Source organism: Saimiri boliviensis, chromosome 2 (assembly GCF_048565385.1).
Source record: "Saimiri boliviensis isolate mSaiBol1 chromosome 2, mSaiBol1.pri, whole genome shotgun sequence".
NCBI lineage: Eukaryota > Metazoa > Chordata > Mammalia > Primates > Cebidae > Saimiri > Saimiri boliviensis.
Genome location: NC_133450.1, coordinates 3,335,579 through 3,352,108, shown reverse-complemented (window position 1 = coordinate 3,352,108; position 16,530 = coordinate 3,335,579). Strand labels below are relative to the sequence as shown.

General features: G+C 51.5%; 1 protein-coding gene and 1 long non-coding RNA gene across 3 annotated transcripts in view; one reads left to right on the top strand and one right to left on the bottom strand.

Annotated features, from left to right (window-relative positions):
• Window positions 1-3,928, bottom strand: part of SIN3A (SIN3 transcription regulator family member A) — an 89,277-nt gene extending 85,349 nt beyond the window's left edge. The window contains exon 1 of the mRNA XM_010330850.3: window positions 3,886-3,928. The gene's annotated coding sequence lies outside the window, so the exon portion shown is untranslated. The remainder of the gene's footprint in view (window positions 1-3,885) is intronic.
• LOC104650079 (uncharacterized) lies at window positions 13-16,499 on the top strand. 2 transcript variants are annotated; one of them, XR_743801.3, is made up of 3 exons: window positions 13-189; window positions 2,301-2,409; window positions 3,511-16,499. It is a non-coding gene; the product is annotated as an uncharacterized LOC104650079 (long non-coding RNA). The 2 variants fall into 2 exon arrangements; XR_012516074.1 differs by having other exon boundaries at window positions 401-2,409.
• The last annotated feature ends 31 nt before the right edge of the window (window positions 16,500-16,530 follow it).

Here is a 16,530-nt window from a genome sequence, read left to right as displayed (position 1 = left end):
CGGACTGCTGAAGCCCACCCCCGAGCCCCAACACTATTGGAGGAAGCCGGGAAGCTCTTCCCGTCTCATTGGAGGACACCACATATCCCACCCCACAGCGTCTCAGCCACAGGCCTAATAAGTTGGCTCCCGCCTCCGCCGGTCATAGCATTGGAAGGCTACCCCTGGCTCTCCCACCGCCCCAGGAAGGTAAGTAACCGATGTGGGGTAAAATGTCTGTAAGTGAAACAGGCTCCGCCTACCGCACTGCCGGGCCAGGCCCCGCCCCAAGAATGGGATTGGTTATCTTGGCGCTGGTAGGACCCTCCATTGGCCAGGTTGCCCGTCTAGGAAGGAACTAATTCCGCCCTGCGCGAGGAGGCTGAACCTTAGCAGTCCTTTTGTGGAATGTTTACACTAGAGACTGAAGCTCGGAGTTCCAGGGCCTGAGACAGGACGCGGCGCGGAGCTCATCAGTAGAGACCCCACATCCTAGGATTTGAAGAGGAAAGGCAGCCCACCCTGGAGGACTCCCTTACAGAAAAATGAGAGAGTGAGAACTCATCGTCCCCATCTAGTTACAGTTTACAGTCTACATACTGCATCCTCGTAAACACAAATACCCGGGGCAGCTGGCAACTCTTTTCAGCCGAGTCGAGTACGGAATAAGGTCTGGAGACCTAAGCAGAGAAATAACCCCATGGGTGTCCAGCCCACTCCCTAGAGCTGAATATGCAGTCCTAGGAGGGCGGAGATAACCCAAAGAGAGGCGGGCCCTAACAGCCACCGCCCTGGCAAGCCTCCGGAGGGCGGAGCGTGAGGCACAAGTACTCACGATCTCCCCGGTGGATCTGGAGGCATCCTCAGAACTGACAAAGGAGAGGAAAAGACTAAAACAGGCCACGGCATAAATTAACTTTGGGGTCATGTCACACTCAGAGAAATGATAAAACTTCCGTAGTTGGGGACATAAAACGGCTGTTCACCTTCTCCTTGGCCAGGAGTGTTAAGGGCAGTCCCTGTGCCCTCTCTGTATAGGTAACAGTGCCTCGAACACACAGTGAGACAAAGTGCTTTCAATTCCTAGTCTGCTTTTATTTATTCACCAAATAGGGCGTGGGCCTGAGCTGACCTTACTTTGGGGGGACACTGCCAGCGCTAGGAGAGGGGGCGGGATTAGGTTTTTACCGCACTCCGGAGGAGGAAGTCGAATCCTCCTTCCAGAGAGCTGAGACCCCAAGGGACAGGCCCAGTGAACCCACTCCTAGGTCCAACTCTGTCCTCCCTCTGCAATCCAGCGGAAATGGCCAGGAACGAGCTCTGGCAGCAGGTGGGCCTGACTCCAATGATGGCTTCGAGCCACGAAACCACGGCAGAGAATTGTGAAGTTCATGGGGAGTCGACAGGTGGGAGCAGCCTCGCCAGTAGCCAAGCCCTGCCCGGGAACGGAGCTCTAAAAATGAGACCAACGAAGCGACCCCCGGGCCAAACCGCTGGGAAGTTAGGAGGAAGTGGCAGGCACTCCAGCAGAACCGACCCAAGGCTACTTCTAACTTTGCTCCCCTTCCACCACTAGACTGAGTATCACGGGGCAGGCTCACCATGCTATCAAAAACTACTCAGAACCCAAGCCAGCATTAGGCCGCTCACGACGTCCCGAGATCACAGGGTACCACTTGCGCCGCATCTCGCCAAAGGGTCCCAGGCCAGCGCTCTAGGTTGTCAGGAGTCTCAGACACAGCCAACTAAGGACGGCAGCTACCATGCCTAGGGAGGAACAAACGCTTCCAGCGTCTACAGAGCTCTCAGTTTAAACTCAGAGAAGTCAAGGGGCGCGGAAATAGCCAAGCCACAGGGTTAGAACTTTAGTACTTGGCCCCGGCCACGAAGGGCAGATCTCAACCCTGCAGAACCTCCGGAGCTTCGCTACCGAAATCCACTCCTCACTGCAATCCCCTGGCTTCACCCCGAAGGCTACTAGGTCTCGAGCCTCGGTGGAACCTTTGTGTGGCTTCTCGGCTATCCCCGCCCCCCTCGCCATGGGCGCCGAGCCTAGGACTTCCGGGCGGGAGGGCAGTTCGAAGGAGCTAGGCGGGCCTCACACATGTGCCGAGCGCGCTCAGGAGCGAAGGGAGGAGGCGGGGAACAGGGTGGACTTCCCACTCCCAGCTCGCGGAGCCGGAGGAGGCCGGGCTACCCGTTGCACCAATCAGAGGCGGGGGCGGGACCCTGCGCCCCTCGTCAGCGGCAGGAACCCTCCCTCCTCCCGCCGCGGAAAAAAAAATCCTAGCAACTTAAACTCCAGCCCGGCCTCCCGATAGGCGGAGCTCGGGAGAATGTCATCCAATCCACGTCCGAGAAGGAGGAAAAAGGGGGTCTCGCCCAGCCAGTGGAAGACAAGAGAAGGCGGGGCCTCCGGGCGAGCCCGAGGTAGGTGGGAGAGAGGAAACGGGCCCGCCCCTCCGCTCCCCTCCGGGCGGGTTGCACAAGCCGCCGGCGGAGTAGATAGTAAACAGTCTGGGTCGAGGAGTGCCGGCAGGGGCCGCCTGGCGCTCGGTGGACGGGAGCCCCTGCGCCGCCTCTCCCGGCGTTGCCCCGCCCGGCCGGGACGGTTCGCGCCGGCGCCCCGCCTACCCGCTCGCGGCCGCCATCCCGGCTGACAGGCGCGCCCCCCGCGCCCCTCCCGCCCGCTGATGCATTTCCTTTTCCCGATTCCGAGCATGGAGACTGTTTTCCCAGTTTCCGACCTTCACTGCCCCTTTCAGGCCACCCCCTCGTGGGCGCGCACACGCCCGCGCCCCCGCCCCATCCGCGCGGAGCGGCCCGCAGTGGCACCTCGCGGGAAGGGGGGGCCCGGCGGCGGCACGGCCGGGGGAGGGGAAAAGAGCAGCAGTCGCCGCCGCCGCCGCCGCCGCCGCCTTGGGGTGGGCGGGGAAGCAGGCAGCTCCATGTTTGCAAGGGGATCAGCCGGGGCCGCGGGGCGAAGCCGCCGAGTTCCCGGGGGTTTTCCCCACCACCGGCGCGAGCTCCTCGCCGGCTCGCGGCCTGTCGGGTTCTGGCACCGAATGCTGACGCCCGCCACGGCCAGGGAGTTCGGAGCCCCGGCAGCTCGCGGGGCTAGCGGCGAGGCGCAGGGGCTCTTTCCGGTGGCCGCTCCCGCCCCCGGCCGCCCCTCCCGCAAGTCCGGTGTTGCCCCCGCCCCCAGAGTCCATAACAACCGCGGGCCCACTGTGCCCGCGCCTCTCCAGAGCGCGCCCACCGCCCCCTCCGACAAGTTTGCGGGCAGAAACAAAACCCTCGGGGCGGCTGCCGCCCTTGCTCAGCGTGGGTAGCCGGGAAAGCCGCGGGCCCCGGCTCGCTCGCTAACTCCAGCTCTCAAGCAACTCCGGGCGCCGCGAGCTCCATGGGCCCTGCCGACCATGCTCGAGCCGCCGCCCCCTGCCGAGGCTGCAAGCCGCAGCCCGGGCCCGCTTCTAGTCGGCGTGCGGAATCCCCCTTTTCCTTCCTAATGTTTTTCTTTTTTTGAAAAAGGCACAACAGGAGCGGGGGTCTCCTGCCCGCCTCTTCTCCAGTACGCCGCCAAAACCTACCGAAACCGACTGCTCGGTGAGATAAACTAGGCGGCACTGCCGGCGCAGGGACGACCCCAGGCCGGAGCGACCCCCTCCCCACGGCTCCGGCCCGGCTGGAAACACACACACAGGCGAGCGGGCGGCGCCAAGAGCTCTCCTTCCTGGCCTGTCCCTCGCCTACCTCGGCCGCGGGACTCCGAGCCTCCCCTCAGCTCGGTCCCAGGGCCCGCGGGGCCCACACCACGTCGGGCCGGCCAGACCGAGCGGCCGGCGGATTAGCCCCCCAAACCACCGAGATTGGGGGGACCAAATTAAAAGCAGCTGTTCAACATACCTTCCGAGCCAGGCGAGGAGTCCTGAATGGGGGGGAACGCCCCCCACGGGCCATTGGCTCCCCGGAGCTCACGTCAGTCACCCTGGGCCCGCCTCCGCCCTTCGCCCCGCCTCTTCCCCTTCATTGAATGCTCCCTCCTTCCAAAAAATATAAATAAATTTATTAAACTAAAGGCTAGTGAGAGACGCATCCGTGGTAAAGGCCGTTATAGCTTCCGCACCGCCGCTGGAGTTTCTTGAGGTCCTCGGACTGGAAGGAGGCCTTCTGGGACTCGGAGATCCTCAGGGTGGACGCGGAGGATGAGCCAGCGGGGCTACCTGGCCCCGACTTCCTTCACACACACAACACATTTGGACCCAGACAGTAGAGAAGGTACGTGCACCCTAGCCACTGACCGAAGTGGGCAGACTCCTCTGGCTGTGTGACCTAACCGTGTCCGGTCCACTGTGTTAGGTGGACCTAAAAGTGAGTGACGCAGACGGGAAGCCCTGCGTCCGCGGGCAGCAGGCACTTGTCCCTACCGTGGGTGAGGCAGACATTCATACTGCACCTGCTGCTAGGTTCAGCTACAGACTGAGTGACGTGCTTACTCTACCCCTCCAAGGGCTCCAGATTCAGCCGAGGAGAGTCTATGTAAGGCACTAAGACAAGGCAGGAATGTGTATGTAAATAGACATCCATAGGCGCTCAGAGAAGAGAGATTCCTTCTGCTGAAGGAAAATTGGTTTCATGGAAGAGGTCGCATTCAAGTTGGGTCTTAAAGATTTCATCAAGCAGAATTGGAGGGGCAGGTCATTGTCAGCAAAGGACACAAATGGGTAAATGCAAAAAAAGGACCTTCATATGTGGCTATATTCATAAAAAAGGGTTGGGGGTGTGGAGATGGAACCAGTTTACAACTTTTAGTTGGGTAAAATTCTTGGATGTGCACAGCCGAATATGCAGGCAGCACGGTCACAGGCCCACAACTATAGTGTAAGATGTTTGGCACCCTGGCAGAAAGATGGGTTCTGATGGTGGACTGAGAAGTGCTTATAAGCAGCAAGGGGAGGCCCAGAGGCTGTTCTAATACTGATTTTGGAGACGACAGAAGTGCGTCTTGTGGAAGGAATAGCTGGGGGAAGAGAAGGCTTCTTTTCTCTATCCCAGCCACCCAGTCGGAAAGCTTTCCCCACCTTCAGCAGCCTGTAAGTCAAAGCTTTGATTCAGATCTTTCCTTGCATCATTTGCTTTATTTATTATAACTTCCCACCAAAAGGAGTTTCTGGGGGACGCAAGCCACCCAATATGTCTGTGTTCCAGAGAGCTGAGCCTACCTAGACCCAGGGCACACAGTGTGAAAAAAATACCTGTTTGTTGAGGCACTAAGAAAAAGGAAGTTAATGTGGATAAGGTGGGGTGTGCAGAATGTGAAAGACCTTCGAGTTCAGGGGGCAGAATGGGGGCCTGCTGCCTGTTAGGAAATTACTGGGAAATCTGTCCCAACAATTCAGGTGACAGGTAAGGAGGATTGACCAGAACAGTGACAATAGGTGAGAATAATATTGAAGGAGAGCTGTATTTGAGAAAGACTCAAGGGGAGTGGGTGAGTGATTCAGCATGGGTAGGAGAGAAAAAGAGGTAGCATGTGGCCTGCTGTGTGAAAAGATGGTAGAGCTTGAGGCTACTAATTAGGTAATCTGGGTCCTACACTTAGCATGGTTAGTGACTGGTGTTACAGTCTAACGTCTCTTCCTCCCTCTGAGCCTCAATTTCCCTGTGAAATGGGGGTAGAAATTGGAGTAGAAAGGCTCTAAGGACCTCCCTTTGAATCCAGGTGGGGGAAGCTTGCCATTGAGGAAACAGCGGGTGGGAAGAACTATTGATTTTGTAAGGGCAGTAGGTCCTGCCGAGTGGAGTCTGGAGACTAGAATATGGGCAGTAGCTGAGTCAATTGAAATCACTGGGTGAGCCGGGCGCGGTGGCTCAAGCCTGTAATCCCAGCACTTTGGGAGGCCGAGGCGGGTGGATCACGAGGTCGAGAGTTCGAGACCATCCTGCTTGACATGGTAAAACCCCGTCTCTACTAAAAATACAAAAAATCAGCTGGGCATGGTGGCGCGTGCCTGTAATCCCAGCTCCTCAGGAGGCTGAGGCAGGAGAATTGCCTGAACCCAGGAGGCGGAGGTTGCGGTGAGCCGAGATCGCGCCATTGCACTCCAGCCTGGGTAACAAGAGCGAAACTCGGTCTCAAAAAAAAAAAAAAAAAAAATCACTGGGTGAAAGGTATGGAGAGGGAAAGGCCAGGAGACAAGGACTATGAGTTCAGTGGGAGACCCACACTGGCAGAGCCATGGAGGTTGAGATTCTTCCTCCCTAGGGTGAGGACGAAGTTGTCCTTCAGAACAGAGATCCCAGCTGGGCAACATAGCAAGACCCTGTCTCTACAAAATATTTAAAAATTAGTCATGCATGGGCCAAGCACAGGTGGCTCATGCTTGTAATCCCAGCACTTTGGGAGGCTAAGGTGGGCAGATCACCTGAGGTCAGGAGTTCAAGACCAGCCTGGCCAACATGGCGAAACCCCATCTCTACTAAAAATACAAAAAATTAGTGGCCAGGTGCGGTGGCTCACGCCTGTAATCCCAGCACTTTGGGAGGCCGAGGCAGGTGGATCACGAGGTCAAGAAATCGAGACCGGCCGGGCACGGTGGCTCGAGTCTGTAATCCCAGCACTTTGGGAGGCCGAGACGGGTGGATCACAAGGTCAAGAGATCGAGACCATCCTGGTCAACATGGTGAAACCCCGTCTCTACTAAAAATGCAAAAAATTAGCTGGGCATGGTGGTGCGTGCCTGTAATCCCAGCTACTCAGGAGGCTGAGGCAGAATTGCCTGAACCCAGGAGGCGGAGGTTGCGGTGAGCCGAGATCGCGCCATTGCACTCCAGCCTGGGTAATGAGAGCGAAACTCCGTCTCAAAAAAAAAAAAAAAAAAAAAGCTGGGCGTGGTGGTGGCAAGCACCTGTAATCCCAGCTACTCAGGATACTGAGGCAAAAGAATTGCTTGAACCCCGGCAGGGGACGTTGCAGTGAGCCGAGATCGTGCCACTGCACTCCAGCCTGGGCAACAAGCAAAACTCCATCTCAAAAAAGAAAAAAAAAAAATTAGCTGTGCATTGTGGCACATGCCTACAGTCCCAGCTACTTAGGAGGCTGAAGCAGGAGATTCGTTTGAACCCGGGAGTGGAGGTTGCAGTAAGCTTAGATTGCGCCATTTCACTCCAGCCTGGGCAAAAGAGCAAAACTCTTTTATTGAGACTCTGTCTCAAAAAAAAAAAAAAGACAAAAACAAAACACTGAGTGCGGTGCCCCACACCTGTAATCCTAGCACATTAGGAGGCCCAGGTGGTTGGATCACTGGAGGTAAGGAGTTCAAGGCCAGCTTGGCCAACATGGTGAAACCCTGTCTCTACTTAAAATACAAAAATTAGCTGGGCGTGGTTGGCGGGCGCCTATAATCCCAGCTACTTAAGAGGCTAAAGCGGAAGAATCGCTTGAACCTTGGAGGCAGAGATTACAGTGGGCTGAGACTGCACCACTTCACTCTAGCCAGGGCAGAAGAGCAAAACTCTGTCTCAAAAACAAACAAACAAACAAAAAATGATCCCCTGATGTCTCCATCTCCATCTTAAATTCCTGCTCTATTTCTTAATTTCTTTCTTTCTTTTATTTTTTTGAGATGGAGTTTCACTCTTGTTGCCCAGGCTGGAGTGCAATGGCACAATCTCGGCTCACCCCAACCTCCACCTCCGCGTCCTGGGTTCAAGCAATTCTCCTGCCTCAGCCTCCCAAGTAGCTGGGATTACAGGCACGCGCCACCACTACTGGCTGATTTTGTATTTTTAGTAGAGACAGGGTTTCTCCATGTTGGTCAGGCTGGTCTCGAACGCCCATCCTCAGGTGATCTGTCCGCCTTGGCCTCCCAAAGTGCTGGGATTACAGGTGCCCAGCTCTATTTATTAATTTCTTAAGTGGGTCTGCCCTAGCTGAAGGCATAACATAAAGTGAGATGAAGCAGATTGGTGGAGGAGAAAGAACTAGTCTGGAAGTTGAGTCCCCTGGTGCCTTCCCACTTAGTCTCTTCTTATCTATGGATCAGCTTCCTCTCCTATATAAGAGAATAAGGTAGCAAACCTTACCCTGTGATTAGGATCAAATGTGATGATAAAATGTGCTTTATCACCTGGTGAGGTTCTGAGCTTCTGTAGAGGTCAAAGGCCCAAGCATTTGACAGAGATACTAGTCAGCACATAGTGTGCTGTGGATGCAGTTACCTTGCTGACACCGCCCGTGGTTCTGTGTGTGCCACCCTGATGGGGACCTCCTCCTGAGCACTCTGCAGACTGAGTTCCTTGAGGACAGACACTTTGGTTCACCTCTGAGTCCCCAGAGCTCACTGCAGTCAGGCACAGGAGATCCTTTTGTTCAGTGATGGTTTCTAACTCAGTATGTTGGCACCTGGACGGCACGGCCAGTCCCACGTTCTTTGGGAAAGTGAACCCTGGATTTGGGGACATTGCCCCTCCAGCTGTCAGCTGCACTGAGGAGTTGCATCCATGGAAAATGGGTGGCTCTTAATCCATTAAAGACACGTCAGAGTACTTCATACATTTGTGAAATTTATCAAAACTTTAAGTTTAAAAATACTTATAGTGAACATTCTCCCATTACCCTATCAGTGAGGACTAAACTAAGTGGACTTTGTGAACCAGCTGGTATAGGTGATAAATAAATAAATAAATAATAAATTAATTAAATTAAGTTAAGTGGCTTTGGGTAAGGGCCCTCCTAGGAGAAATCACATTGGTAGGTCAGGTTCTGATTCCCAGGAGGCCCCTTATGTGTGAAAAGTCTCATAGATCAGTTTGGGCAATACAGTGAGACCTTGTCTCTACAAAAAATAAAAACAAATTTAGTTGGGCATAGTGGCACATGCCTGTGGTCCCAGCTACTCAAGATGCTGAGTCAGGGGGGTCGACTGAGCCTGGGAGGTCGAGGCTGATGTTAGCTGTAATCGAACCACTGCCCTAGAGCCTAGGAGACAGAGCGAGACCCTGTCTCCCAACAACAAACTCTTGTAGATTTTGTGCGTTAGGGACTATTATCCTTAGCTATAGATGAGCAAACTGAGGCCAACAGCAGTAAATAGCTCAAGTCAAATAGCCAAGGGAAGTGTGGGTCCAAAGTCTGAGCTTTGTCTCCACCCCTGCATGCTGTCTCTGTGCACACTGGCTGGTGACCCAGGTTGGGGCCTGGAGAAAAACAGTCTGACTCCCTTGTTGCTCCACAATCTTCACCTCCCTGACTTAAAGATCAGTTTATCCTCAGACAATTCTACCTGATTTCTGGCCTTTTCCAGAAAATTATCCAGAAAAGCAAGATTTGTCTGGAGCACATACATACGTATACATTCAAGACCTAAACTCTCAATACATCAGCTCAAATCTGTCACACCTTCTTATACCTTCAACCTCACAGGCATCTCACAGACACAAACTCATTCAAAAAAGGATTCATTCAAACTTCCTTGGGGCACTTATGGCAGGTGATAATTGAGAGACACTTAAGGCCTGCACTTCAGTGACTCTGCCAAGGATATTGGTGCCAGCACCCTGTTGACACAACGTCTGCGGGCTCCAACTCTCAGGAATATCCAGGTAAGGGGCATCTGAGGTTGGCTCCCCACCCACAACCCAAGGCATCTTCTAGGTTCAAGGCTGGATGATTTTAGCAAATCATTTATCTTTTCAGTTTTTTTTTGGAGGGGGGAGGGGTGGAGTCTTGCTCTGTCATCCAGGCTGGAGTGCAATGGCACGATCTTGGATGACTGCAACCTCCACCTCTCGGGTTCTAGTGATTCTCCTGCCTCAGCCTCTTGAGTAGCTGGGATTACAGTAGTGTGCCACCACACCCGGTTAATTTTTTTGTATTTTTAGTAGAGACAGGGTTTCACCATGTTGGTCAGGCTCGTCTGGAACTCCTGACCTTGTGATCCTCCCGCCTTGGCTCCTAAAGTGCTGGGATTAGTGAGCCCTTATCTGTAATCTAAGAATCAGAATACCTACTTCAGTGGGAAGATATGAGATTTAAAACTAGGCCTGGTGTGGTGGCTCACACCTATAATCCTAGCACGTTGGGAGGCTGAGGCAGGAGGTCAAGACATCAACATGACATGCACCCATCAACATATCTGGCTAATTTTTGTAATATTAGTAGAGATGAAGGTGTCACCATGTTGGCCAGGTTGGTCTAATCCCTGACCTCAGGTAATCCATTCCCCTTGGCCTCCCAAAGTGCCGGGATTATAGGCATGAGCCACCACATCCAGCATCTCTCAATTTAAAATCCTTATCCACACCAGAGGTGGTGCCTCACGCCTGTAATCCCAACACTTTGAAAGCAGAGGTAGGTGTTGCTTGAGCCCAGGAGTTCAAGACCAGCCTGGACAATGTGTCTGAGGCAGGAGAATCACTTGAACCCCGGAGGCGGAGGCTGCAGTGAACTGAGCTCACGCCACTGCACTCCAGCCTGGCAACATAGTGAGACTCCACCTCAGGGAAAAAAAAAAAAAAAACTTTAAGTATGCCTAGCATTGAGTTAAGAGTTCTCATACCTTTTTTCCCCTCCTTGATCTCATCCTTATCTGCCTCTTCTCCTGGCCATTCAACTGCAAAGTTTGGTTGAGCAATGAGCCCTAGAGCAGGCCTTAGAGGGTCAAATAATCCCATGATGTGAAGAAATTCCATTTCTCTTCCAGCCAGGTTTAGATGGTATATCTTCCGTTATTTCTGATTTCTGGCTGACCTTGGAGGCTTGGAAGTTTTGAGGGAATTTTATGACTGCTACTTACTGCCTTGAAATGTTTCCCCTTGCTGAGCATTAATTTGCCCTTCTGGGTCACTCAGCACGTTCCTCAGTTTACCTGGCTTTATGACTTCAGTGTTTCCTGCTCTATACCAGTTGTTTGGTAGCTTTTGTTTTTTAAGCAACAAGTTCATTTATTACTGCTTTTTAAAAATAGAGTAGCTTTCCATTTGAGAATTATTTTTGTTTATTTATTTAGAGACAGGGTTTTGCCATATTGCCCAAGCTGGTCTCAAATTTCTGGCCTCCCACGTCAGCCTCCCAAAGCACTGGGATTACAGGCATGAGCCACTGCATCCAACCAGCAAGGTCCTTTGTTCAAAGAAAATCTTATTCTGAAGCCTAATGTGTAAGAGATCAAGGTGGGCCTTGTTTTGGTTGAAGTGAGGACAGCCTGAGCACTGCAGTCTCTTCCTTCACGTCTCCCGCATGCAGCCTCCCTGACTGCCACATCATCCCTTTGAAGACTTCTTTTTTTTTTTTTTTTTTTGAGACGGAATTTTGCTCTTGTTACCCAGGCTGGAGTGCAATGGCGCGATCTCGGCTCACCGCAACCTCCACCTCCTGGGTTCAGGCAATTCTCCTGCCTCAGCCTCCTGAGTAGCTGGGATTACAGGCACGCGCCACCATGCCCAGCTAGTTTTTTGTATTTTTAGTAGAGACGGGGTTTCACCATGTTGACTAGGATGGTCTCGATCTCTTGACTTCGTGATCCGCCCGCCTCGGCCTCCCAAAGTGCTGGGATTACAGGCTTGAGCCACCGCGCCCGGCCCTTTTGAAGACTTCTAATGAAGCCACATTTCAGATCTTGTTCATTCGTCCCAGCCACTACCTACCTCTCAGCAGCCTGTGACAAAGCAGCCTGGCTTTGTGCTCGGTTAACTCCGGCTGTTCATCAATATCCTTCAGCAGTTTTTCTTCCTCCACCCGTTACTTACATGTTGGCAGCATCCAAACGTATCTCCTCTCTTGCCTTCCTCTTTCTCACTTCAAGACTCATTGCTTCTGTCTAAACTAAGTCCTAAATTGACATCTCCAGACCAGTATCTGCCCTGAATATCAGACTCCAGACCTCTACTGGATCCTGGCCACAGAAATTTTTTTTTTTAATTCATTTTTTCACAGAAAAAAAATTCATTAAAAGTCAACCCTGAGATGAAATGGCTGACCTTTGCTCAGATGCACATCTGGCCAGTATTGAGGCTTCAAGACAAACTATGCAGCAGCGTAAAGAAGTAGCCAGATTGCTGGGCACGGTGGCTCACACCTGTAATCCCAGCACTTTGGGAGGCCAAGGCAGGTGGATCATGAGGTCAGGAGTTCAAAACCAGCCTGACCAACATGGTGAAACACCATCTCTACTAAAAATACAAAAAATTAGCCGGGGTTGGTGGTGTGTGTGCACCTGTAATCCCAGCTACTCAGGAGGCTGAGGCAGGAGAATCGCTTGAACCTGGGAAGCAGAGGTTGCAGTGAGCCGAGATGGTGCCATTGCACTCCAGCCTGGGTGACAGAGCAAGACTCCGTCTCAAAAAAAAAAAAATAAATAAAAGAGAAGTAGCGAGATTGTAACACTCGGGGAGGGGAGGGGAAACCAACCGTGAACCTGGAGTCTGGGAGTGGCACTGCACCGCCTTGACTGCCTTCGCCTGTGTCTCACTGTCTTGCTTTCCTACTCTAGTCATCATAGTCTCAGCAACCATCAGGAACATATTCCCTTCAATTGCTGAAAGCACTATAGCATCCATCGAACCCCCAGCTAGGATTCTAGTGGAGTTAGCTATGTCCACCACGGACTTAGCCTGAAAAAATACGGGTCTTAGCCTGAAAAAATATGCTGTTACTTCAGCAGGCCACAATTAGCTCAAACAGGAGGAAGGATTTTATGACAGCCAAGGAAGGAGATTTAAACATTAAACAAGTTTCAAAGTGCTAGATTGTTTTTTTTTTTCCCAAGAAAACATCTCCAGGTAAAAGCGCTAGATTTCTATTTGTGGAGAAGACCCCAGTCTTCTCTGTAGTCAATTATGAGCAGTGCAGTCCAAACACTTGATATTCACAAGTGTTGTGTAAAAGTAACTATAGGGTAGATACCTCCTACCCTATAGAGAAAAAGATGGTTCCCAGGCTGATAGGCACTTCCACTCCTGCCCTTGGTAGCTTCACAGTGGTTTGTGGGTAGTAACCAAGGCCAGAGAGAAATCTAAAGCCTGAGTTGGCAGCTCTGGGACCCTTGGTCAGCTCATGCCTGGCCTGAGTCACCCTGTAGATCCCACATTGAGAAACAGGGAAACCTTACAGGCCTATAGGCTGGTCTTGGAGAGGACAGAGACCTGACCCGCTTTTCCTCCAATTGGAAGACCAAGCAGGAAGAGAACTAAGGGAAGCTAGGGAAGTAGCAGCAGCCTGAAAGAAGAGGCTCAGAAAACAAACTAAAACTGGGGAGGCTGGGCATGGTGGCTCGTGCCTGTAACCCTCTCACTTTGGGAGGCCGAGGCAGGAGAATCACTTGAGGCCAGGAGTTCGAGACCAGCCTGGGCAACACAGTGAGATCCTGGCTCTAGAGAGAGAATAAAAAAGCTGGGTTCCTGCTTGAGCCCAGGAGTTGAGACTGCAGTGAGCCATGATCATGCCACTACTCTAACCTAGGCAACAGAGCAAGACTCTGTCTCTGGGAAAAATAAATAGCGGGGACTGCCAGTGGGAGCTGACTCAACCCGAGTAAGGGCGTAATAGCTCCTCTACAGGTGTTTGTACTGCCCAACAAAGAACCGGACCCTTACAGTCAGAGGACCCATGGTAGGATTATCTAGTGTAGCCCCTTCTTTTACACAGGGAAGCTAGGACTTGGGCTGGGTGGAGTGGTGAGACCTCAAAACCACCGAAGAGCTGGGTCACTCTAGAGAAGCTTTTCTACTTGGCCAATGCCTTTTAGCCCACTTCCCTCTAGGTCTCTGATGTATAAGAGTTTTGTATGTGTGTCTGTCTGTCCCAAGAGACAGGAAGCATACATTTCAGGGAAGGAACGAAATTTCCACAGGGCCATGATGCTAGTCCATTCTCCCAAGAACAAGTCCTACTCTGTCATTTACCTGCATACTGTCACATGAAGAAGACTGACATTGGTGGGCCTTCCAGGCTGTGGCTGCTGGGGCACCCTTCACCTCAGGAGTCCCATCCTAGCCAACAGGGATGGGCAAGATGAAGGGAGCAATAGGAAAAAGGACAGGGGAATTATCTCATGTTTTAAAATTTATATACCGGCCGGGCGCGGTGGCTCACGAGGTCGAGTGATCGAGACCAACCTGGTCAACATGGTGAAACCCCGTCTCTACTAAAAATACAAAAAATTAGCTGGGCATGGTGGTGCGTGCCTATAATCCCAGCTACTCAGGAGGCTGAGGCAGGAGAATTGCCTGAACCCAGGAGGCGGAGGTTGCGGTGAGCCGAGATCGCGCCATTGCACTCCAGTCTGGGTAACAAGAGCGAAACTCCGTCTCAAAAAAAAAAAAAAAAATTTATATACCATGGGACTGTTAGAGAAAGGTGAAAAAACCAGCAACCAATTCAGAAGCAGAAGCTTGTTTTAGCTCACACTGCTTTCTTCTTTCTTTTCTTTCTTTTTTGAGACGGAGTCTTGCTCTGTCACCCAGGCTGGAGTGCAGTGGTGCAATCTCAGCTCACTGCAACCTCCGCCTCCCAGGTTCAAGCGATTCTCCTGCCTCAGCCTCCCAAGTACTGGGATTACAGTTGTCCACCACCATACCTGGCTAATTTTTGTATTTTTAATAGAGACGGGGTTTCATCACGTTGGCCAGGCTGGTCTGGAACTCCTGACCTTGTAATCTGCTTGCCTCAGCCTCCCAAGTACTGGGATTACAGTTGTCCACCACCATACCTGGCTAATTTTTGTATTTTTAATAGAGACGGGGTTTCATCACGTTGGCCAGGCTGGTCTGGAACTCCTGACCTTGTAATCTGCTTGCCTCGACCTCCCAAAGTGTTGGGAAGACAGGTGTGAGCCACTGCCCTGGGCCTTCAGTGCTTTCTTCTTTCCTGAACATTGTTTCTTGCTTTTTCACTATGTCTCCTGTATGAGAACCCTGACTTGTCGGACATATTCTGGGTCCCCTGTTTGCCTTCCTTTTCCTTTACCTCCTCCTGTAACACCTAACACAGGTAGGATCGCACTGGTAAAAGCTACAAACAACAGCAGTGGAAGGAGACATATTGGACCCTTTCTCTGAGTTTTACTAAAAATTCAGGAGACATCAATTTGCTGCCTCTACAGAGTCAGAAACATGAACTAAATCTGAGGTTCCCAAACCTGGATCATCCTGTCACTCACTAACCACCTACTGGGTGGGCCCAGGAATTGGCATTTTATGGAGATCACTTGATCATCTCACCAATCTTTCAGATATGCAATGAGGAAGTCATGCATAACCTTAAATTCATAGGGCAGTTGGGTTGCAGCCTCTTCAAATAAATGACAATTTAAAGTTACCTCTGCCAGGACTTTTATCATAAATCCCATTTCTTACATATTCCAGCAAACCCCTAACCTCTCTGATTTCTCAAATTTCCAAGAATCTCTGTTCACTTCTTATGTTTGTTTACTCCCAAGAGAATGGAGGCTCATCTGGAAAAAGAACTAGATTAATCTTCTGCTCTACCCTTGAGCTCCCAATTATGGTAAGAAACTCAAGAAAAATTTATTGGCAGATCAGAAGATGGATCATTAGAGGAAGTCTAGTGTAAGAGCTGAAAGAAGGTACTTTGGAGTCAGATGGATCCTGGCTGTAGCAAATTAATATTCCTGTGTCTCAATTTTTTTCTGTCAATACCTACCTCAAAAGGTTGTTAAGGGTGAATGAGATGATACCTAGAAATTACTCTGAACAGTGCCTAGAATAGAGCATCCAGTAAACTGTCTGCTATGACTATTATTCAGAACACCCCAGTATTTCCCAGCCACAACTGCCCCTTCACCAGCCAACAGGGATGATGTGCGGAGTGGTCTTCCATGGACAAAGCTTCCGGTTCCATTCTTTTGAAGAGAGAAATGCAAATGACTCAAGATCTTCTCAGAAAGACAGTGTACCCATATATATGGAGTTTCCTGGGGAGAATGATGACCACTTTAGTATTCTGCAGACTCAAGGACCCTACATCAGGAGGTCCCAGCTAGGGGTCCCAGCTAGGACAGTCAGTTACCAACCCTGTCACCCTTCCAGTTTACTCCATGAAACATGAGCTCAACAACTACCTGGAATTTAAGAACTATTTATACTCTGAAAGGAGAGCTAAACAAACCTCTGTTCTCCAAAGACAAAGAACTATCTCCATCTTCAACACAGCGAAGAGACCACAGGCTTTGTAAGCAGACTACCTTGAGTTCGTTTTAGAGCAGATCACTGTAACCCTCTGGACCTCACCTTCCTCATCTATATAGAAATGAGAAAGGGGTGCACAGGAGAAGGGAGAGAGGATAAAGTCTCACTGAACTGTTGTGAGGTGTGAATGAGGCACTGGGGGCAAAAGCACCTAGCATAGCACCTAGTACATCTCAAGCATTGAACTGGTGCTGGTCCCTCTGTCCAGAGATAGGGCTATGGACTACAGACAAGGTGAACTCAAAGAGTCAGAACTCAGAGTCTCAGATACTGAAGCCTTGGGTCCCTCCCTGCCTCCCTTATCCCTCCCAGACCAGCTCTTGGACCCCCTCCCTCAAGTTCCCA